The 23,864-nt window shown below is 46.2% G+C and overlaps 2 pseudogenes; both read right to left on the bottom strand.

Moving 5' to 3' along the window:
- Nucleotides 1–3,955: 3,955 nt before the first annotated feature.
- On the bottom strand, nt 3,956–5,388 carry LOC143402183 (fos-related antigen 2 pseudogene; annotated as a pseudogene).
- Nucleotides 5,389–7,889: 2,501 nt separating this feature from the next.
- LOC143400872 (short coiled-coil protein pseudogene) lies at nt 7,890–8,123 on the bottom strand (annotated as a pseudogene).
- Nucleotides 8,124–23,864: the final 15,741 nt, after the last annotated feature.

Genomic DNA, 23,864 nt, shown 5'->3' with positions numbered 1-23,864 from the left:
AAATATATATTATTTTTGAAAGCACAGTCTCTAGTAAGTGGTTTGTGCGTGTGTGAGTGCATGTGTGTGAATGTATGTGTATGCCAAGAAAAAAAGAGATTATGATTAGTGTCACTTGATTAGACTTTTTATTTGTTCTAAAGGATACTAGGTATCTAAATAATTGAATGAAATAACAAACATTTTGTAAATATCTTAGTACTAAAATAAATGTTGGTTGCTGTTGTTTAAAAAAAAAAAAATTGACTCAGACCCTCTGGAACATGTCGTCAGCTATTAAAACGCTTTGTTGATGCATGGCCAAGACACTCCTGGAAATGTGTACGCACATATGCGTGCACACACACACACAGAGACACTCTCTCTCTCTCTCTCTCTGTCTATCTATCTATCTATCTATCTATCTCTCTCACACGCGCACTCCACAACCTGTCAATAAATAGTGAGATGCTGGCTTTTAAGATGAATGCCAAGAAGAATCAATAAACAGAATGCAGTAAGACCCCTTGACCTAAGTTTCAAAAAGAAAGTTATGCACAGCACATATTCTATGGGCCCACAACTCTTTAGGGACTCGGGTTACCCCTCCAGACATCAGAGGGGTGCAGATGATCACAGGCCAAGGAGAAAGAGGGTCTGGAGGTGGGCAGATGCTCTGGGGGGGTGGGTCTTTGAGAACAAACATCAGACTGAAGCCGATCTTACTCGTTCTTTGGAAACTTCTCACCTCCAACTGTTTCTTTTTAGCCATCATTTGGGGGCCCTTTATATGGGATGCCCTCATTTCAAAGAGGATAAATAGAAAAGTGCCTAACAGTGCCTGGCACATAGTAGGTGTTTATTCTTTCTGTCCCTAAAGGTGCCTGCAGATGTCTGAACAGGGAAGGAAGTTACATGGTGAGATAGCAAGGTTCATTGTGGGTTGGGAGAAAAACCCCCCAATGCTCCAGAGTGGGAAGTCTCCCACTTCCCTGGAGTTCACCAGGAGCAGAGGGAGATTCCTCTCCCCAAAGCTGGAGAGAGAAGCAGCAGCCAGCTCTGATGGCTCTCAGCTCTGAGATGCCTGCGCGACTGTCCTCAGCGGCCCACCTGGCCTCCACACAGAAGGTTCCACTCATTCTGAAAAACCTCCCCAGGGACTTCTCAGTTTGGAGTTGGCTCCAGCAATTCCCTAAGCTTCACCTACCATCTCCTCTTTTCTAGGTCAGCAACTGTCCCCATCAACTCATCCAGGGGCAGGACCATTCCCAGAAAGGCCAACCAGGCAGCCACAAAGACTGTGTGTTTCACACTGGACCCTGAAGGGGTGTCTCCACATGCCATCCCAGTCACCTGCAGACCCACCCAGGTCCATACCAGCTGCCTCCTTGCTGGAGACAAGGGGAGGCACAGCAGTTCCTCTCCTGAGCACAAAGGCATCTCCGCTGCAGCTGTCCCCTTGTGTGGAGCCACGGAGGGAGCAAAGGCTGGGTGTCTGGTGGTTCCAGAGCAAGTGCGTGTGTGTGGCGGGCAGGAGTGAACCTGGAGAGCAAGCCAGAAGGCAGCGACCTAGGACAGGCTCATGACTCAGGAGTGAGTGAATGTTCGGCCTTCCCCAAAAGACCTCTGGCTTTGGGGAAGCCAAACAACCTCCTAAGACACAGCAAGAAAATCGTGAAGGTCACATCTCATAGGCTTCTGAAGTCCCTGGGGCCGTGCCTCCTGCAGGTTCCGATGCCAGCAGAGCTTGAAATCAGAAGCCAAACTCTGGCTCAGGAACGTCCAGCGTGGCTCCAAGTCACAGACCATGACCGGTGTTGGGGCCCATGCTATACAGACTGGGGTCAAAAGGGGATTTTAGAAATAAAAGATCAGAAAGCAGCTTCATTTAAGAAATATCTATATGCACAAAGACAAACAGCTCCCACTTGGCTCCCAAGACCAGTTGAGATGATGAATCCTTTCCAAGTTGAGAGCACCCAGCTTCCTCAGCCATCACCTGCTAGCCTTCCTTCTTTGATTAATTAATCTAAGACCAGAAACACCGCTGCCCTTTCTTCTTAGAAGCACTTTCCCAAAGACCCTGGGAAACCAGAGCGCAGCGTCACTGCCAGGGAACATGGGAAAGAACACGTTTAAAGTGTTTAGAACAAAATCCTTTTCTTTTCATCTCCTCTCTCTGTGGCTGACCCCTGTGCACGTTCCTTCTGGTCCTGCTGGGCTACGGATCTTCAGCCTAAGTCTCTTCCATCCTGCATTCTAGTGCATCAAGGGGGAGTTGGGGGTGAAATTAAATAATGGCCAGCACCTGTGACCTCAGGTATAATAAGAACAGGTCTGTAAAGCTGTTCCTGGTCTCTCCAGAGTCGGACTCAGAAATGTAACTGCCACTGGATTTAAGTAGCATTGACATCATTTTGAATGGATGGACACTGATCTCTCTGGAGCTGAGTCACCAACAGTGAGACTCCCTCAGAGTACCAGCTCCACAGAGGCCAGTTCTGACCAGAAGCCGCTTCCCAGGGACATGTGTCAACATGCTCTGGGGAGAAAAAGCTGAGAGGGGTGGAGGCCAGGGGACCTGTGGTAGGGGGCAGCTATCCTGCGGTGGAAAGCAACACATCCTAGCTCCAATTTCAGCAGCTGGAAAGATTCAACAACCAGAAATGGCACACGAGCCCCAAGCAAAAGCTCATGGGCCAGCTGCTCACAGCTTGTCAACTGGGCCAGAAGAGCACCCTGGGATGGGGCAGGGGAAGCATGAGAGAGAAAGCACTGGAGCCACCAGATGCCAGATGACCACAGAGGGCAGACAGGGCCTATGCTGCAGGGCCACAGCAGGGAAGGTTGGCCACTGGGGCAGTGGCAGCTGCTGCTGCAGAACCTACCCCAGGGACCGCCTTCCTCCTTCCTGCCTGGCTCTTCCATCCTTTGAGGCTTGGAGAGGAGCCTCCCTTGGGGAGGGTCCAGGCCCACGCTCATTAAATCTCCGTGGGTGGCGTCACCCCGAGAGCCAGGGAAGGGTGGAGCCCAGCAGGGCCTTGGAGTGATGTGTGGTTCCTGGGAGGGACACCTCCCTGGTCTGGAGAGAAGGGTCCAGGGGCAGAATAATGAGGCTGTAATTATAGGAGACACCCTGCTCAAGACATCAGGCAAGGGAAGCTGGCTAGGACACCCAGGTGACTTTGTCAGCACTACTCCTGGCCTGATAATTAGTTGTTTGGCAACCCCCACCCTGTGCCCTGGCTGTTTCACACCCACTCTTCTGGTCAGGCTGGTGGTCCCAAGCCACCTCCAAGGGTTCAGAGGAAAGGTCTTTCAAGACTCCCAGTGAGGTTGGCCCCTGCTTGAGAGCCTCTGGAGGCAGTGGTGCACTGGGGAGTACCCCTGGAGGGAAGGTTCTGTATTGCACTTTGTCCCCTTCTGGACAACTCAGCCCCCATGGAAGAGTCACCTGCTGCCATGCCTCCAGAAATGAAGAGCTTTAATATCTAGACCACCCTGATGAAATGTCATGGCAAATTTGATAAAAACCAAGAGGGAGTGAGAATGACACTGTGGGAGGGAAGGGGCACGTCCAGGGAAGGTGAACCAAAAGGCACTGAGCATGCTTGGTGGGGTGGGGAGGATAGCATGGCTCCAGAGACAACAGGTAACAAAGGGGCGGGACCATCTGGGAAGCTCCAGGCTCTTCAGAAGCCAGAGACAGGTCCCCTCTGCCAAACCAAGCTCTCCTTGGCTTTCGAGGAGGAGAATTCTCTGCAAGACGAGCAAGGGAGGAGGTCCCATGGCTTACAAGGAGCAACCCGAGTCTTCTAAAGCTTCACTGCCAAGTCCCACCTAGGTCCCTCAGAGCCCGGAAACTCCCTGGCAGGGCTTCCTCTGGCCCTCAGGGCTCTGGAGCTCTTGAAGGTGCTGGTCCCTGGGAGGAGGCAGTGCCGAGGACCCCTCCAGAGCTGGGGAGGAGAGCACAGGGTTACAGAGCCAGCAGAGTGGGGGAGTTCAAGGAGTCTGACGACTGGTCCCCGCTGCTATTGCTTCTGCGGTGAGCCTTGGAGCAGGACTCGGAGGGTGACGCAGGCGACTCCTGCTCCAGGACACTGGGGTAGGCGAAGATGAGGTTCGAGGTGCCCGGAGTGATGGCAGGCGTGGAGGTCACCACGATGGGGGTGTGCAGAGGCTCCTCCCCATAGAAGCCCCTGGCAAGGCAATGCAGATGGGCTTGATGACGGAGCGCTGGGCCTTGTCCAGCCCTGCTGACGAGGACGAGGGGCTGTCCTCTTCTAAGGGCTCTTGTTTCACTACCACAGCGCCCACCGCACTGCCCCCACTGCGCATGGGTTGCAGCCCGGGGGCTGGAGGAGATCGGCGCTCCTCAGGGCTGATCTTGCACACAGGGCCGTGAGCCACCAACATGAACTCCAGCTTCTCCTTTTCCTTCTGTAGCTCAGCGATCTCCTTCTGCAGGCCTAACGTCTCCTCCTCCAGCTCCTCTGTCTCCGCCTGCAGCTTCTCCGTCAGCTCCTGGCGGCGGTTCCGGCACTTGGCAGCGGCCAGTTTGTTCCTCTCCCGCCGGATCCAATGCTTCTCCTCCTCCTCGGGAGACAGCTGCTCATCTCTCCTCCTGCGGTCCACGGTGGTGCCGATGGTCTTGATTGTGATCAAGATCTTGAGAGGGCCATGTGCGCAGGGACAGAGCCTAGGCCAGGCAGCGGGCTGTAGGGGTGCGAGCGCTGGTAGGGGCTGGACATGGAGGTGATCACTGTGGGCTGCACCATCCACTGCAGATCCTGGCTGGTGGTGATGGTGTTGATGGTGGGGATGAAGGCACTGCCCGAGCCAGGCATATGTACCCGGAACTTCAGGTATGAGGATTCACTTTGAACTAGGTGTCCCTCTTCAGATCCAAAAGACAGCCAGTTTCCATTACATTCTCCAGCTGGATGCGCCCTGGAAGCCCACCCCAGCCCCTGCTGCCTGGATGGCTTCTAGAAGCCAAGACCACCACTTTATGGAGCAACTCTTGCTGTGAACGACTTGGCTAGAGATTTCACAGACGCTGACCAAGGTGGGCTTCAGGTTGCAAGGAAAAGCCTGGATGTTATAACCCGGCAGGCTCAAAGAGACTGAGGGGGTGGGGAGCCGATGCCCAGGGCAGATACCCCATCAGTACCTCTCTGGTATTTATAGGCACAGAAACACAGGCACAATCCCTCCAGAGCAAACCAGTCTGGCTGCTTTAGAAGCAAGTTGTTTTTCTGCTTCCAGAACCACCCAGGAGCCCAAGTGATGTCTCTTTCTCCCACTTTTCTCTGCCAGTCTCCTTGCACCAGGTACCCCAAGACCCTCAAGGAGCTCCTCAGAGGCAGTACAGGCTTCTGCCCCGACCCTTACAGGAAACAACTCCATTTTTAAATCGAACTAAAACAAGCTTCTATTTGAGTACACAAAGAGAGCTGATCAGCAACTTTCTCTCCCAACATGGGCTAGAAATCAGCACCCCACTTTCAGGAAAGATGTTTTGTGACACAAAAATTTGCAGAGTGGGGTGTCTCGGATAACTTACAGCTAACAGGATTTTGATTAGTATAATACAAAAGCAGATAGTTGGTTAGTGATCTGCATAGCTCAATATTTCAAGTGAGGAAATAAGTTCAGATCCCACATCAGAATTTATGAGACACCACTAAGTTTTCAGAGAGGGTTGTTACCTGGTCAGAAAAAGTCAGGCATGGGTGAGTCCAAGGCATGGGCAGGTATTCCAAGCAAATTTAAAACATCAAAATACGGCCAGGCCAAACACAAAACCTTGTATTTACAGAAAACAGATTTATACCTTTTGACGAGATGACTTCTGATCTTAGGAGGGAAAGAGGCTGGGTTTATCAACATGTGCCTGAGGTCTGCACATACTAAAGAAAAATACGTGTGTGTGTGCGCATGCACAGATGTGTGCCATTGGTGGTGTTTCTTCCTTTCCCACAAACAGGAGTATACAAGAGATATTTATCTATAATTTCCTCTTTAGATTTGATAATACAACCTTAATATTACTATCCTTTCTAATAAAGCTGGTTTGTTTTTTAACCTCCCTGAAGTATTCCTTAAGGTGGAAATGTCAAAATGTTTTCCCCCCCTTCGGTAAGAGCTTTTTATTAAACAGCAAAGCTGAACTCTTTTTTTTATATATTTATTTTTTAGTTTTTGGCAGACACAACATCTTTATTTGTATGTGGTGCTGAGGATCGAACCTGGGCTGCACGCATGCCAGGCGAGCACGCTACCACTTGAGCCACATCCCCAGCCCAACAAAGCTGAACTCTTAACACAATTTTAAATATTTGTAAATTAGGTCACAAAAAGGATGCAAAATGTTTGTAGTTTAATTATATATTTATACAAGTAAAGTCACATATCACATCTTATACTAATATATAAGATTATTCCATGATTAAAAGTAGCCCAAATCTAATAACCATAAATTATGTTAGTAGATCTCTTTTCCTCTGATCTTAATATTATTTCCAATACAGATTCCCATATCAAATGGAATCTGAAAAATAAATTTAAAAAAATGTTAAAGAATGAATAAACCTCTGCAAAAAATTCTGGGAGAATAAAGCACTAAAATTCTAAGATTAAAATTCCCATAGTTTTACATTTATGTTCTAAAATGTGTTCACGAATCTGTTACTAAAAAACTCTCCCAAGGAATTTTGCAAGATTTGATCAACTGGGTAAATGTCCTTGAGACCAAATAGTAATTGATCTCTTAAAATGTGGCTTATATAAAGTTATTCAAACTTAATGTACTTTTTTTCTTTTTTTAAATTTTTAAATTTTTTATTAGTTGTTCAAAACATTACAAAGCTCCTGACATATTATATTTCATACATTTGATTCAAGTGGTTTATGAACTCCCATTTTTACCCTGTATACAGATTGCAGAAACACATCGGTTACACATCCACGTTTATACATACTGCCATACTAGTGTCTGTTGTATTTTGCTGCCTTTAATATTTATCTTTTGTCTGACAAAAGTCTGTTCTGCCAGAGAGAACATAAATCTGGAGTGAAAGTATTTGGAGTTGCTTACTTGAATTTACCAGTACTTACTCCAAATGCTTTTCCTGCCCCATTTCTATTTTTTTTCTAAGATTTTCTATCTTGAACACACACATGATAAGAACTCCTATATTTTCAGGTAACAAGTGGGTTATTTTGTGTAAAAGGATGTTTTAAGCAAATATTCCCAGTATGAGACCATTTTTGTAGTTTTAGTCCATCTTTAATTGCTTAAAGAGAAACCAGCAAAATCCTCTCTCATTATTAAATATCACACAAGACAACCCCTAGCTAAAAGAGTATCTTGTTTTGGTTGAGTTTCAACAATTAGAGTCAGGTTACTCTCATAAGTGATTAACTATTAAAATTACTTTTACAAATGTGAAAACTTTTTTTTTCCCTTAGGGGAAGGGAAATGGTAGTCACAAGATGGGGGGCAGAGAACATAAAGCTGTGCATTCAGTACATGATTTTGATCAATTTTTCACAACATGGTGGTTATTTTCTTATATATTTTACTAAGCCTATATAATAAAAGACAGTGCTAAACCTATATATGAAAGCAAATTTGATAAAATATTCATCTTCAAGTCTCATAAATATATGCAGTTCTAATTATAAAGTCTCTACAATATATTTGCACATTTTCATACATTAACATAATACACAAACTCATGGAAGTCTCCTACTATTTAGTTAATTTTGCCTAGATCTGCCATTATCTTCACAAATATTCAATGAAGCCACAAAGAAAGGTACTGTAACTTTTGGAATCTATCCAAGTTTTAAAGGGAAAAAAAAAATCAGCAGAAATTCCATGAAACAGAAGGGAAACCAATCCCTTACTTTCTTTTGCTTTTTGTGTCAGTTGTTTAAAAAACACTAGAAGCAGACATGAGGTTTTCTATATATTGTCCAAGAACTTGGTGTTCTGGTTTAGCTTCAGATTTTATTCTTTAACTGCAACTACTCTTCCAGAGAGATCTTCAAGTGTGTGTTGGAGTTCCAACACTTGATTAATAAAGTTGTGTTTTTTCTTCCAGTTCCACCTGGTTTTCAGTATCAACTGCATCCATGTTTTATTTTCATTATCTTCAAGGTTATCTTCAGACTTCAGCTGTTTTAAACAATGCTGTAATGAATGACCTCTTACAGTGAATACAGGCACCACATCCCATGACCTATCTAACTATCATGTATATGGATGTCTACTTATTCATCTGGACATATATCTTCCTGGATGGATAAATATCAATGGAGGGACTGATAGAGAATATATACGCATTTTTTCTAGTTTTTTTTTTTTTTAGTTGTAGATGGACACAATATCTTTTTTGCTTATTGTTTATGTGGTGCTGATGATTGAACCTAGTGCATTTCACATGCAAGGCTGGTACTCTACCACTGAGCTATAGCCCTAGTACCCAAATGTATTTTCTGAATAAAAAAATGTATCATTTAAAAGAGGACTGAAAACAGAAAAGAAGTAGGGGTTAAAAGGTGATTAGAAAGTCATGAGTGAGGAAAGAGTGTCCAACCAACTCCTGGATACCAGGTTTGTTCTGAGGCATCAGAAAGCAAAACAGAGGGAAACTCAAAGAAGCCTGAGATGGAAAAGGAAAAAAAAATCAATGTTCAGAAAATATTTGCAATATGTGAGCAAGGAGTCATCTGGAGAAATGTGTGGAGAACACCATGCTAGAACTCACATCAGAACTGTGCTTTTGAGCCCCTGCTGTGGACACCAGGTGTTAATAATACATCAATGCAGGTTCATCAGTGAAACAAAGGCAACTCTGTGGATGATAGGGTCTTGAATGGCATGGGGAAACCCCTACCCTGCTCCCCACTTCTTCTGGAAAACTAAAGCTGCTCTAAAAACTTAAAATCATAAAAATAATCCCAGTATCTGCCTCCATGAAATTTGAGTTCCACAGAAAATGCAAATATTAAATAACTTTGTCAAGAAAGATTATGTATTGAAATTAGAGCCTCAAAAATTCTATAAGATTCTGTAAGAGAGGTCAAGAAGTGGTGGGAAAATCCCTACCAAATAAGTGACATAAGTGGAAACAGTGTAAGCATAGAAGTGGCTGATTGAACACTAGGCAGAGAACTTTCTAGTGAAGGGAAAGAGAACAGAAAAGGCAGCAAAAAGTGAACTCACTGGAGGAGGCAAGGTAGCTGGAAGACAGGGAACAAGGGAGAATAAGGCACAGAGATAGAACGGCCTGTAGTTCCTGTGACAGTATGGGGTTCAAGAGCAATGAGAAGCCACTGAAGGGCTTTAAGCAAACTGTGTGGGGACACATATGTGCATGTGTAAATGTGTGATTCCATGTGCAGAATGTAGAGAGAGGGTGGAAGAACTAGTTAGGAGACTGTGCGTGGTTTGGGTGACAGTTGGTGAAAGCCTACATGGGGTAGTGGGGAAAGGGGTACAGATTGGAGCTATACTTTGAGGGACCAACAATGGGCTAGACAGGGTTAAGACAAAAGGAGGTGGCCAGAATGACTCAGGGCTCCTGGCTGTGCAGCCAGATAAGTGGCCCAGTAGCTCAGTTGATAAAGAGCCTTCTGGTGACAATTCTTCATCCGAAGAGAAAATCACTTTCTGAGGTGGGAGAGATCTAGTTTTGAATTAATTTTCAAGTCTGCTCTCCAGAGTGAGCACAAAACACAGAAAAATGAAATCTGAAGCCAGAGCCTCCTGTAAATCAGCCACTAGGGGGCAGGCTTGTTCCAGTGTGTCCCATCTCCCCCAAGCAGTTTTCCACTGCTGGGTCTAGAGCCAGATTTCATTGTGCTCAGTAGAAGGAATGGTCAGCTCATGGGTGGACTCTGCCTCAGGTCTGGGTTGTGCACTTACCCTTAGCTGGTTTATTTTTCTTTCCCTTCTTCTCTTCTTCCTCCTCCTTATTGTCTTTTTGCCACCCTTTCTCCTCCCCCTTCTTTATCTCCTTCTCTCATTGAACTCAGGAGTGCTTAAGCACTGAGCCACATCCCCAGCTCTTTTTATTTTTTATTGAGGCAGGTTCTCACTAAGCTGCTTAGGGCCATGGTAAGTCGCTGAGGCGGGCTTTGAACTCACTGTCCTTCTGCCACAGCCTCTCAAGTCACTGGGATTACAGACACTTGCCACCATATTTGGCTTCCAGCCATATTTTATTTTGAGACAGGATCTCACTAAGCTTTCCAGACTAGCCTCAACCTGATGATCCTCCTGCTCAGCCTCTTGAATAGCTGGATTATAGACAGGTACCCCCATGCTCAGTTTAAATGTAAGCAATGCTAAAAGCCACATATAGTATTTGAGAGCATTTGGAAATAAGAGATGGAAAATTCTAATTCTGAGATGAGGCTCGATTGTCATGTGTACCTTGTACACGTGACAGTGTGCCACTGTGGAGTGAAATCCAGGGAAAGAAATAGATCAGAAGAGTCCAGCCTATTAAAAATATTGTGTAGTACAAGGTTTGGTGACCTGCCCCTGTAATCCTAGCTACTTGGGTAGTTCAAGATGCCCTCTTCCTAGCACCTCCCTCAGCCCTGTTTTGTCAGAGTTTGACACGGAGTGGTGTCATTTTGATGGAAAATTTTTACCATTAGCTCCACTTGTAAGTGTACAGGAGTTCACGGCTGATAGACATCCTCAGCAAGGACACAACCAGAGTTGGTTTCCTTGAGTTGTCTGAAACTGATGGCAGCAGTTTGGAGTGCTTGTGGTTAGGAAAGTGTTTAAAACCCTTTAAAGCCAGGAAGACAAGCATGGGGACTATAAAAAGAATAATTGCCAATGGCCAAGAGATAGGTATGCTCATCCTGCTTGCTTGCCTGATTATTTATTTATTTTTGGTATTAAAGATTGAATCCAGGGACACTATACAAGGGTTAGTAAAAGGGCGGTCTCCCCGATGTCAATCCAATAACCAGGACACAGTTTTCAGAAAAAGGAAAAAGAATGTTTATTTCTTTGCTAGCAAAGGAGAAACACAGGGGACTCCTGTCCCAAAGGCTGTGATTCTGCCCATCAGCAGGAACAGGTTGTTTTTAAAGAGGTGTTTCAGAGAAAATGAGATTAGAGAGGAGAAACCTGGAAGGAGAAGATTAGGGAAAGGAAGTTCAGGGAGGAGAAGATTAGGGAGAAGTTTTTTGGGGAAAGATTGTAAGTTTCAAAGCCACAAGGGATATAGTGAGAAATTGATGTGACTCTATTTTTGAGAAACCAGCCTCTAACTCAGAGCAAAGCCCATCCAAGGAAGGGGGCATGACCCTTGTCCTTGGAAAAACCCACAGAGCACTCCTAGGCACATACCCACCCTGCTGAGGTGTTTATCTACAAATAACAGGAGAGATCTGAGGCACCAGGTGTCCCTGACTCAGTTAGGCTAGGTGAGGACCCATAGCAACCCCCTAGCAACCACCAATCAGCATGAAACAGAAAAAATACCTGGGATGCCAAATGACCCTCCCAGTAGTTTATGGTGGTTGATAACATGTTTGGAAACCATGTAGTTCAGCACATACTCCCCTCATGGCTTAAACCAATCAGTTCAAAGGAATCCCCCTCTTGTACTCACCAATCTCCCCTACCCAACTTGTTCCCACCTGTGAATGTGCTAATCATGTTTTAGATTTGTTTTATGATTTTCCCGCGGTGTGTGATGATTTGCTAAGAGATGCTATGATGTATGGGAAGTCCCTGACTTCCCCAAAGAGTGTATAAATCTGCTCAAACCCTGGGTTCAGGTCCTCTTGGTGTCACCAATTGCTGTGTGCGGAGAGGACCCAGATAACTCGCAATAAACGCCTCTTTGCTGCTTACATCCATCTCAGTCTCTGGTGGTCTTTTGGGGGTCATGAACTGGAGCATTACAATAGTAAAAGAGCATCCAGTGATCCCCTGTTACACATTCCCAACCCCCTCTCTTTTGGAGGAACTGGGGATTGAATGTAGGATTGTTTGATTACTGAGCATATCCCTGGTCCTTTATGTTTTTTATTATGAGACAAAGTCTCACTAACTTGCCCAAGCTGTCCTTAAATTGTAATCCTCCTGCCTCAAATCCTGAATTGGCAGAACTCAGGTGTGTGCCACTGTGTCCACTACAACCACTTTTTCTTTTAAACACCCTCCCCCAAATTTTATTCAGGAAAAAGAAGATAACACAAGTCACTTTTTTTTTAAAGAGAGAGAGAGAGAGAGAGAGAGAGAGAGAGAGAGAGAACTTTTTAATATTTAATTTTAAGTTTTTTGTGGACACAACATCTTTATTTTATTTTTATGTGGTGCTGAGGATCCAACCCAGCGCTCCGCGCATGCCAGGTGAGTGTGCTACCACTTGAGCCACATCCCCAGCCACAAGTCACATTTTTCTTTCTTCTTTTTTATTTTATTTTTTTGGTACCAGGGGTGAACCCAGGGACATTTAACCACGGAACATATTTCTAGTCTTTTTCAATTCAGGAAATACAACCTAATGGAAGAGATTGAAGTGTAAGTTAGAAGTGAAACACGGAGACCAGGCAGAGATACATAAGGGAGTTTACTTTTCAGACTTGACGAGGAAAGGCCATCTCGCTATGGAGAGAGGGCAAAACAGGCTTGAGTTCTGGGTCCTTTATGGGGGAAGCTCAGGAAATCAGAGCTGAGCACGTCCCAATGCTGGGGGTTAAGGATCTGGTTGGTATGAGGGGTGGTGAGCCTTTCTCAGAAACACCTTTGAGTGGGAAAGTGAAGTTTTTTCCTGAAATGGCACCTGGCAGTTAAGATGGCCATGGAGGTGCTAAACAAGGATCTTATATTCCTTTTTGTTTTTTTGTAGGGCTCCATAGGAAACAGGAATATAGGTCAATCTTCTCTAACTTCTTTCTGCTGGGTAGGGGCAATGTTTGAATCATTGGGACAATGATGGAGGTTCAGTGATGCTGTCCCAGGTGTCCCAGTTTGGGTGAGGGATTGGTATTCCTTCAGCAGAGGAGAGCTGTGTTTTCCTATGTTCAAGGTCTTGTTGGAGTTGTTTTATCTTGTCCTTTACTTACCAGATTGATTGCCATGTTATTAACATTTCTCCTGTAGGTTCAGACAAATCCACCTTTCTTGGCCATAAAAAGGTCAAGGCCCCTTGGATTCTGCAGAGCCACAGCAGCTAAAGAATCAAGCTGGCATTGTATAGCTACTATGGTTTGAGCAAGTTGCTGTAAGTCTCCTGAACACTGGAATGGTAATCCCTGGTGGCAGCACCCCTGGAAGGTGAGTGAAGAGTGAGGGAGGAGGGAAAAAATGAAAAGGGGGTCTGGGATGTGGCTCAAGTGGTAGCGTGCTTGCCTGGCATGCGTGCAGCCCGGGTTCGATCCTCAGCACCACATACAAACAAAGATGTTGTGTCCATTGAAAACTAAAAAACTAAAAAAAAAAAGAAAGAAAGAAAAAAATTTAAAAAATTCTCTCTCTCTCTCTCTCTCTCTCTCTGTCTCTCTCTCTCTTTAAAAAAAATGAAAAAGTGAAGGTTGGCACTCATGGTTCTGCAGTGTCCCCATGGTCCTCAGAGACCAAAGGAAGATTGGGGTTTCAACCTTGGAGACACACAGCTTGAGAGGGTCTGTGGGTCTCACTGTATAAGGGGGCAGAGAGGACTGTTTTAAATGGGGGTTAGGAACTCGACATGGGATGCCCTCAAGGTGGGGCACCAAACAAGTGGTAAGAATGACCCAATAGGGTCCAGACCATTTTGCAGAGAATTGATAGGAGGAGGTGGGCTTGTTGGGGGTGGTAAAAGTACCAGGTCACCAGGAGACAGAGTTGGAGAAAGAGAAGAGGCAGAATTGGCTTTGCCAGAACAACATCCCTGTGTTGCCAAATAAGGATCCTAGTGTATGCAGGAAGGAGGCAGAAAAGATGAGGAGCAAGGAGAATCAGAGGGTGGTGAGCTGAGCAGGGAGGTGGGCTGTCCATATAGAAGCTCAAAGGGGAGATGTTGAGTGGCTTCTTTGGGATGGCCTGTGACAGAGGAAGAGCCAAGGAAGGAGTTTAGTTCAGTCTAAATGTAATTCAAGGGGCAGTAGACGTTGAGGGAAGCTTTCTTTGCCAAAGTGAAGGCTCTGATGAGGACAACAAGTTCAGCCTGCTGATATTGGGAGTGGAGGCTCTTATACAACCCAGGCTAGAGAGACTATAGCCAACCTTCCCGTGAATTTCCTCCTGAAGGAAGAAGGAGCCATCTGTGAACCATGTGTATGTTGCCTGGAGTGAGGGGCCTTCCTGTGTGTGGGAGGGGTGGGGAAGAAGCTACTCCAGAGTTTCTAAGCATGAATGGGTAAGAGGAGAATAGGTGGAAGAGTCCTGAGGAGCAAGAATAAGAGTTGCAGGGTTTAAAGGTGAGCAGGTGGGGAAATTAAGAGTAGGATCTTCCACCAGAAAAACCTGTAGAGATTAAAGGTGACAGGAGGGAAAGGAATGTAAGCCATGGTAGGTGGGGAGTTCCTTTAGGTGAGGGGGAGCCAGGATGCTGAGTGGGGCCCCAAAATTGAGTTTCTTTGTATCATTAATGAGTCCAGAGGCTGCTGCCACAAGGGGCCCATCTCCAAACAGTAGGGTCAAGACCCTTCAATAGATAAATGATCCAGGGCAATGGTTGGCCCCAGCATTTGTCCAAGGACCTGTAGAGCAAACCCTTGCTTTTCAACCACATAAAAGTGAAAAGGGCATGTGAGGTCAGGGAGATGGAGAGAAAGTTTTCTTCTGTATTGTAGCCAAGGGAAAAGTTAAATTGACACTTTTTTTTTTTTAAGTCTTAGGCCTCTTATCCAGCCAGTCTGTCCTTTGTATTTCAATGTTAGCTTCAGTGTAGCCTTGGCCAGGGACATTGCTGCCCAGGGCTTTACAATGTTCAATGCCAATAGAAGAAGGGAGGAGGGTTCTGACTTCTTGTTTGTCAAGAAGGTGGGTCTCTGGAGGAGTCCAGAGCTTTAGTGGCAAGTAGAAGCTGGGTGAGAAAGCAAGAGGAGCCCAGGAAGGCTTAGATTGGACAGAGGGATAGAAGTGATTTCCTTCCATTTTCCTGAGTGCTTTTAAAAGTTATAAAGATTCCATAAAGTATTGGGCTCCAAGGTGCCATTAGGTGATCATTGTCCAAGTCATAAAAGGGCCAAGACTGAATGAAAAGTTGAATTATTCAGGAGCCAAATGGAGTGGGGCTACGTGAGTGAGGGGGCAGCGGAGAGGTGAGTCAGATGGGATTCTGGACCGGGAGTTTCCCATGGCAAGTTGGATTGCTGGAGTGGCTACAGGGAGGTGTCCCCAGCTCTAGGACAAATCAGAGTGAGAGAGGGGACAGAATGAAAAGGGGTCACCACCACATAATTCACTGTCCCCGGAGCTGAATCCTTCCTGGGACTGAGAGAAGTGAGTCCTCACCCACTACTTCCCTAGTTCCAGGATTTGCCATAGAGAGTATTGGTGCCTTCCCAGGGCTTTCATGAGCTCTGCAGAGGAGCTGAGAACCAAGACCTGAGAATGAACTCACCCAGGGGAAGGGATGGAAACATCGAGAATCTTGGTGCTGGGCCAAGATCTAAGTTAACTTTTGTCTCCAGAGTGGAAACTTGTCTCTAGAAAGTAAACTTGTGAGAAGGAAGATTGAGGAAGAGCAAAGACACTTCCCCAAGGGAGGCCAGTGTGTGGTAAAGAAGAGTCCTAGGTGAATGGAAGAAGGTGTGTGGTCATTGTCCTGGGCCCTCAGGTCAGGTTCCAAAGCAGCCCAAATACCCGGATGAAAGAGCAAAGCTGTTGGGAGAATGTGATCAAGGCTGCTCTGCAAAGAGAGGGATAGCATCAGCAAGGAGGGAGAGCAAGTGTTGTGATTGGACAGAAAATGGAGGAGGTTTTGACAGATGTGAATGAGCTCATGGTGTGAGGTGATAGAAGAACTGGAAACGTCCACCTCTGAAGCAGGTCATGGGAAGGCACTGGCCAACAGAGTAGGGGATGGTCCTAAGGTAAGGGTGAGGATCAAGGAAGCAACAGGTGAGTCTGCATGGAAGTGACTATGAGGAGAGAAGGAGAGCATAGTCCCCAACTTTGTGAGGTTGTCCCTTCCCATAAGGGGAACAGGACACTGTGGATTGACCAAAAAGGATAGAATAAAAATTAGAGAGCCACAAGCACAAACAAGGCTAGGTGTCTATAAGGGTTGGTAGTTGGCGTCTCCAACACCTTGAGGACTGATTAAGTAGCCCCAGTGTCTAGGAGGAAGGATACAGGTCTACCTGAAATACGCAGAGTTACCTTGAAGTTATTACTTCAACACACAGTAGTTGAAGAGATCCCTGATAACATTGGGATCTAGAGTGCCCTGAGTTTCCGTGGAGTGATGGTAGTGGTTGGGTGATGGGGACTTGGGTCTTGTCAATCCTCTGCAGTCACTCAAAGAGTTGAAAAGGGGAACCAGGAGGGCCAGATGTCCGGGGCTCCTATGGGCTTGGGGACAGTCAATGGCCCAGTGTCCCTCTTGATGGCATTTAGGAACCAACACCCAGAGGCTTATAAGGATTAGGATATGTACAAGCCTAATGACCCATCTGACCACATTTAGAACAGGGTCTGAGCAGACCTGAGGGACACTTCCTTGGACCAGTGGAACCAAGCATAGATGCTGAGGCCAGATAGATTGCTTGAGCAAGCATCTCATATCTCTGCTTTCAGGCCTTCTTGTCCCCCTCATTATACACCTTAAAGGTCACTTCCAGAACCTCACATGGGGAGTTAGGGGCCTCCTCTCAGTGTGCCTTAGTTTGACCTTAATATCAGAGAAAATCTGGGAGAAAAATTATGTCCTTAGTAGTTTTCTCCCATCTGGAACCTCAGGGTTCAGATTAATATATTGTAATAAAGCCTTACTCAGGCGATCTAAAAATGCTGAAGTGTTTTCATTATTATCTTGGAATTCTTCTTGGAGTGTTTCATCATTGATAACCTTATGGGTTGCCTTTCTAAGTCCTGCCATGTGGCAAGTAATGCATTGGTTTCTACTAGTAATTCCTCAGGAAAATTATAATCCCAGCTGGGGTCTCGGTCAGGGACTGCTTCAATGTCAATCAGATGGGCAGAGGAGGTCTGATGTATAATGTATTCAGAATAATTTCTAGCTTGCTCCCAAACTCACCTATGGTCTCAGGCAGGAGGGTGTTAGACAAGATCATATGGACATCATGAAAGGTCAAATTATATGATTGAGTCAGATGTTGAAACTCTTTGATATATGTGGTGGGGCTTGAAGTATGAACCAAGCCACTTTTCTGTCTGGGAAAGATCTGACAAAGAGAAAGGCACATGAACCCTGGTTATACCATCTACCCCAGCCACCTCGTGTATCAGACACAGAGATGTGGGTTGGGCAGTATCAGCCTGTGAGCGCGTTGCAGGAGGAGAGAAGGTGGAGGGGCCGAGGGGACAGTGGTTGTGGTAGGTTCATCAGAAAGAGAACTGTGTCATGGTGCGTGTCTCACCCACTGGGTCAAAGGAGGAGGAGTCCTGGGTAGAATCCTCTGTCCCTTTGGAAGAAGGTGTAGGGGAGGTGAGGGCTGAGAGGACTTGTGTGGGAGAGCAAGAACCAGAGAGAGAGGGATAAGGACATGGAAAGGAGAAGGCCTGAGCATATGACATCTCTTTCCATTTTCCTGAACACTCACAATTGTTGAAGAGATCCCTGATAACATTGGGGTCTAGGGTGCCCTCAAGCAGCAATTAAGGGTCATTATTCAAAGGATATTGAAGCCAGATCTGATTGCACAAGCATATAAGTATTGCAGCATTAAGATCTGGGTTGAGAGAGACCCTAGGTTAGCCAGGAGGCGGCCTAGAGCACTCTGGGGGTGGGGAATGGATGAGGAACCACCCATGAGACATAGGACGTGGGCCATCCCCCAGTCTCGAGTATCACCTAGTTGAGAGCATGTTTATGCTCAAGTGGTTGTCAACCCTGCTGGGTAAGCATAAGACCAGGATCCCATAGAGATACTTGGGAACCAGCCAGGACAATGTAGTAGTGGCAAAAGCCCATATAAGGTATAGATACCCATAGATGGGGGAAAAGTCCATAGAGAATAACCCAAGGCTGAGAGGTAGTCTCACCAGGAACAGCTCCCAATCATCCTTGGTGGTTTTGTCTCAAAACACAGGACCCAAATAAATGACCACTTATACAGTGAGTCGATAGGAGGGATCAGCAGTAGCTGTGAATGTTGTGCCTGGGGGTGCCCCCAACCACATAGAGTGTCAGATGATCAACCATCATTTTCCAGGAACTGTAGGTCCTTTAAGTTGACTGGAGATGAAATGTCTGGTGTTGGGGGCAGAGAGGGCCTTTGGCAGAATGGAAAGCCTGGTCCCATGATGGAATCCAGATTGGGGCCTGGGGAAACTCAGTGAAACTCAAATGGGAGATTGGGCACACCAGGAAACCCGATCTTGGCAGGCTCAGGAATCAGAGCCAGGTGGGTCCTAATATGGGTGGTTAGGGTTGGGTGGGAAAGCAAAAGTCTTTCCTTAAAATGACTGCTGTCACTTAAATTGGCCATCCAGATACTAAGCAAGAATCTTATACTTCTCAAGGCTGTTTGCTGAGCTAATCCCACCAAACACCCTTTACTTTCTAGGGGAACCAAAGACTGCTTCTCTGTCCCTGTCCCCAAGAGTAGTGTAAGGTTTTAGGAGTCTCTTGTGTTTCTAACAACTCCCTTCCAATTTTTCTTTTCTTTTTAGTACATATTGTAATGCCAGATTCATGGAACCCCTATAGATCTCCAGGAGCTGAATCTGATGCAATCACACAAGAGTCTTTATTGCAAGTTTGAGCCTGCACTCACAATCCTTTCTGATGCAGTAGTCCCAGGGAGTGAGTTCTGGCCTTTAGTTCAGTGAGGATTTATAGGTTTTTTTTGGGATACTCTATATATCACAACATCAGACAGCAAATCATTTCACACTGTGGGAAAATTAAAAAAAAAAAAAAAAACTCTTAACATTGATTAGCAGATTCTCTGGTGGGAACAAGTTGGGTAAGCGTAATTGGTTAGTTCAAGAGGTGGGTACATTTGAACTGATTGGTTTAAGCTGCGAGGGGTGTACACGCTAAACTACACGGTTTCGTAACATGTTATCAACCACCAAAACTATTGGGAGTGTCACTTGGCATTTCAGATATGTTCCCTGTCTCACTCTGATTCTGATTGGTTGTTGCTATGGTCTGAAATTAGGTCTCAAGCATTTTTTGGTCTTGCATTGATGAGTCAAGTCTATCTGGTCACTGCAGTTAGGGGTAGCTATGCACCTAGGAACGCTGGATCATCCCCCCCACCCCACCCCTGCTTTGGACAGGCTCTGTTCTGAGGTAGAGGCTGGTTATCTCAAAAATGGAGTCACATCAGTTTCTCACTATAAGGTCCTTGCTTAGCACCTGGGTGGCCATCGTAAATGACACCTGACATATTAAAGAAAACATTTTACTTTCCCACCCAAGGGCATTTCTGACAAAGGCTCACCACACCTTCATACCAACCCAACCCTTAACCATCTGCATGAGGACCCACTGGGCTCTGATTCTTGATCCTCCCCCATAAAAGTCCCAGAACTGAAGCCTGTTCTGCCCCCCTCTTCTATAGAGAGATGGCCTTTACTTGTCAAGTGTGAAAAATCAACTCTCTTGTGTTTCACTGCCTGGTCTCTGTCTTACATTTCTTGCTTATCTATCTGTGTCTCATTTCTCACTTTCCTTTCACCCCTGACCCGGGTTTTCTTTTGTTTTTGGAAAAGAATATTTAAGGACATCAATTTTCAATGCCTGTGCATACCAATTAAAAGATGCATTCGATTGTTTTCATGTGGGTTCTGATTCTTTCTTCTCAAGTACTCCTCACAGATAGACAATTTTCTTCAAATTAAAACTCTACCCTGGAGTCACATCAATATTGTATTTATTTATTCACTTATTTGTTCACATACTTTTGTGGTTCTGGGGATGGAACCCAGGTCCTTCCACATGCTAGGCAAGCGCTCTACCACTGAGCTATGTCCCCAGACCCTCAGTTAATTTTATGAAGTTCACTCATTTCTGTAGAAAAGCATGGGTTCTGGGTTCCTAGATTGTACAGGTGAAATTGGCCAGTGTTACAGAAGGGGATCTAGACTCTTTTGATGTAGATGCACAAAGGAATGTGCATCTTTGAGTAGCACTCCAGGGAGTGGAACCCAGTCCCCTTCAGACCCGGCCACCCTTAAACACCTGGGCCCTGTTTGTCATGACATCCTACAGTCATGTGCTCTCTCACAGCACACATGAACCTAGAGTCAAAAGATGAGGAATTCAAAGAGCAGTCTGGGTGCTTTATCCCCAGAGCTGTGTGGGGACACATGGACCTCGCAGTCCTTATACAATTCAAGGACTCTGGACACACCAGAATATCTTCAAGTCCCTTTTTGGTCATGAAAATCCTTAAAAGAACAAATGATGACAAATCTCATACTGCAGATCTTCCTTGCCTTTATTTGATCCTAAATCCAGCAGCAACGCAGAATGAATGCTGTTGAACTTTCTACCTGCCCCACGTGCAAGCTAGACTTAGAGCCCAAGGAAAGCAAGTGTCATAAAGAGTGATGAAGCACAAAGATTGCTGTGTGGGGGCCAGATGGGCTGGCTGTGCTTTGCTGGGACTCTGCTACCTGTTCCTAGAGGGAGCTGCAATCTGCTTACACATCAAATTGGGTTCCCATTCACTATGTGTAGAGAAGCCTTCAGGTTCAAATTAAAACATATACACAGGCAGCTTTAGGGAACCTCAAATAAAAACTGGGTTAATTCCTTCACCTCAGATGGGAAGCTAAGTCTAAGGTCACTGCACAACCCCACCAGCGTGAGTCCTCAGCAGGAGCTGTCACTTAGGGGATCATGGTCTCAGACCAGGCATCAAGTCAGGGTCATGCATTTCCCCAGAGCTACCCAATCCTTACTCATCCTCTCACCATCTGCTGATTAAAAGAGGCCATCTTGTGTCCCTGGGTAGGGAGGGACTGGAAGTTTTGAGGAAGATCTGTCAGTCATGAGCAGCCCCCAGCTCACCAGAGGTTGTAATTTATTCAGTTTGAGTTAGAAATGTTTGCAAGTGTCATCTGTGTATATGATTCTACTATTTTGCTGAAAGGCAATCTGGATACCTTTATTGGTATACATTGCTGGTTTAATTGAGTAAAGACTACCCAGCAGAATGGCAGGCAAGGTTTGGTGAGGCCCAGAGGCTTTGGCCTGTTGCCAGTGCAGCCAAAGTACAGGACCCAAGGGTTCTGGGTCTACACAGAGACCCACAAGGAGGGGCCAGTGCTGAGTGTCTAGATGGCACTGAAGTCCCCTGAGGAATGGTTTTCTTCCAATTTCACTGAGCACTTAGAATGTTACAGGCCTGCTGTGGGTACCTGTATGCCTTAAACCACAGAGTAGCCACCACATATAATGACCAAATTTTAGTTCGATACCTTAAGTTCCCGGGGCTGAACATCATTGAACACCAAGAACCCAGGGCCATCTTTCTCCATAAGCACCTGGAGAACCCCAAGGTTTAAATTAGAAATCCAGGTAAATCCATCACAGAGGACATGAGAAGACTAACCTTAAGATTCCGTTCATTTCTGACTATTTATTTATGGACCATCCATGAAACAAAATAACTTCTTCATATGTGCATGAAGCCTAAATCCCATTCTAGGAATCCAGGTCCCTAGTTATGACCCTATTAAGACACATATGGCTGTATACAGAGGGTCTAATCTTTAAGGGGTTCATTCCAATGTGTCCCCCTGCTTCTGTTGCCTTTCCCAATCCACATTTCAAGCAGTGTCTGAAATGCTGGGCTCTGAGTTTCCTTCACAATCATACTACATCCTGGTTATACCTCCAATTGCCTAGAAGACAGCTTTTTATACACACCCAACTAGGCAGCTGTTGGACAGGAACAGTGAATGAGGCCCTGGTTGTAGAGGAACATGCTGCCACATTGAGGACATGAGACAGTACAGAACACAAGGACATTTGGCTGCCTAAAGTCCTTCAGTATTGCTGTGAGCCCAGCACAGAGTTGAGAACATCTCCCTGGGTGGATGGCACCCTGGGCATCATAGCTCTCCAGAGGGGGAGGGTAGATTTCTATGCTCAATTGACTCAGCCTGGCAGTGTGAAGAAGCAGATCCCTCAGGACTGACAGGACAGCAGCAGCTCAGGGCAGGCAGGATGGCTTGGAGCTGGGAGTCTGTCATCTCACTGGCTTCCAAGTCCAGGCTCTTCAGGGTGGCTGCAAAAGTCTCCAGAAAAATTTGGAGGGGCACCGAAATGAAATTTGTCAGTTTGATGCCCCTTAGATCCAGGTGTCTGAGCTGGCTGGTCTTTGGGCAGTGGGAAAGATAACTCCAGTCGGAATCTGAGAGCGGGCAGTTCGTTATTGAGAAGGCCTCCAGGGGGGTCTTCAGGTGCCTAAGGAGAAACCCGCAGTGATTTCTGAGGGAGAAAATGAATTGGCCTAAACCCATGGCCATCTGAACATGGTTGACATTTTGCAGAATCTGCCCATTCAGGTCACTGCATTTCAGTCTGAGCCTTTTACCATCAATTTTGTGACCAGGTGGATCCACTATCTCTAAGAACCCCATCCTCAATAACAAGCAGAAAGCCACATCTCTGGTCAGAGGAGGTCAAGGGGAGTCATGTACAAAAGACAAACCAGGAAAGATGTGACAAACCTACTGGGGTTAAAACCCGCAGGGTTACACCCTGTACCCTCAGCAAGGCCTCCATCCCTGCTCCTCACCCTGGACTGCAGAATCACTACCTGGAGCTCAGAACAACCTTCCTTACATGGGCATTAGAGGTGGGTCTCTGTGCTACCAGCTGGAGAGCACAGAGCTTCCCTGTTGGGGGTAGAGGTGTAGGGACTTCCCCTCCTTCCCTGCCCTCTCCTCTACCCTGCTTTGCACCTCTGTTGCTAGACAGGCCTCCCAGAAAGGATCCTCACCCACCCTCACTAGCTCCTGTTCTCCCCACCTGGCTTCCAAGCAGAGTTATGCTTCCCAGACCATCGGCCTGGTTTAGCCCTTTGCTCTAACACAGGTTAGGAGATCGAGCTTCAGGATACAATAGGGATAGATGATGGGTTATTTACCTTCCAGTGCCTTGTTCACCATGAGAGTGTCAGTGGCTGGCACACAGTAGGTGCCCTTTCATATATACTGATACTGGTCTGCAGAGGATGCTCACCCCCCTTACTCACCTCAGCACCTGCTCCAGGTGGCCCTTGAGGAGGAGGACAGCATCCACACAGAACTTCCACAGGTAGTCCATCTTGAGGAACTGCTAGATGAGTTGGGCGAGCAGCCACTTCTGCTCCTCTGGGGAAATGTGGGCAGGCATGTGGACCTGGGAGACAAGCAGCTTCCTCAGGTTCCTCATCTGGCCCAAGAAAGAAGCTCAAGCAGCCAAGGTGGAGGGCACCCAGGTGAAGTGCACTTCCACCTTCTGGACAGAGTCCAGCTGCAGCAGTCTCGGGACCTTCCTGGGGTGGCAGGTGGGTTTCTTAAAGATCTTCAGCCTATTGCGACACAGGTGCACTCTGTCCCTTCTCTGTGTGACCCACAGGAGCAAGTGGGTCAGGAATTCATCCAGGGGCCTTTTTGTGAGGTTCAAGTTTATGAAAACCTTCAAGAGTGGCTTAGCTGCCATTGCTGGAACATGTTTCAGCATTTGATTCTTCTTCATGGCATCTGGTGAGCAGGCATCGAC

The sequence above is a fragment of the Callospermophilus lateralis genome, chromosome 6 (assembly GCF_048772815.1).
Source record: "Callospermophilus lateralis isolate mCalLat2 chromosome 6, mCalLat2.hap1, whole genome shotgun sequence".
Lineage (NCBI taxonomy): Eukaryota > Metazoa > Chordata > Mammalia > Rodentia > Sciuridae > Callospermophilus > Callospermophilus lateralis.
This window is presented reverse-complemented; position numbering and strand designations above follow the sequence as displayed.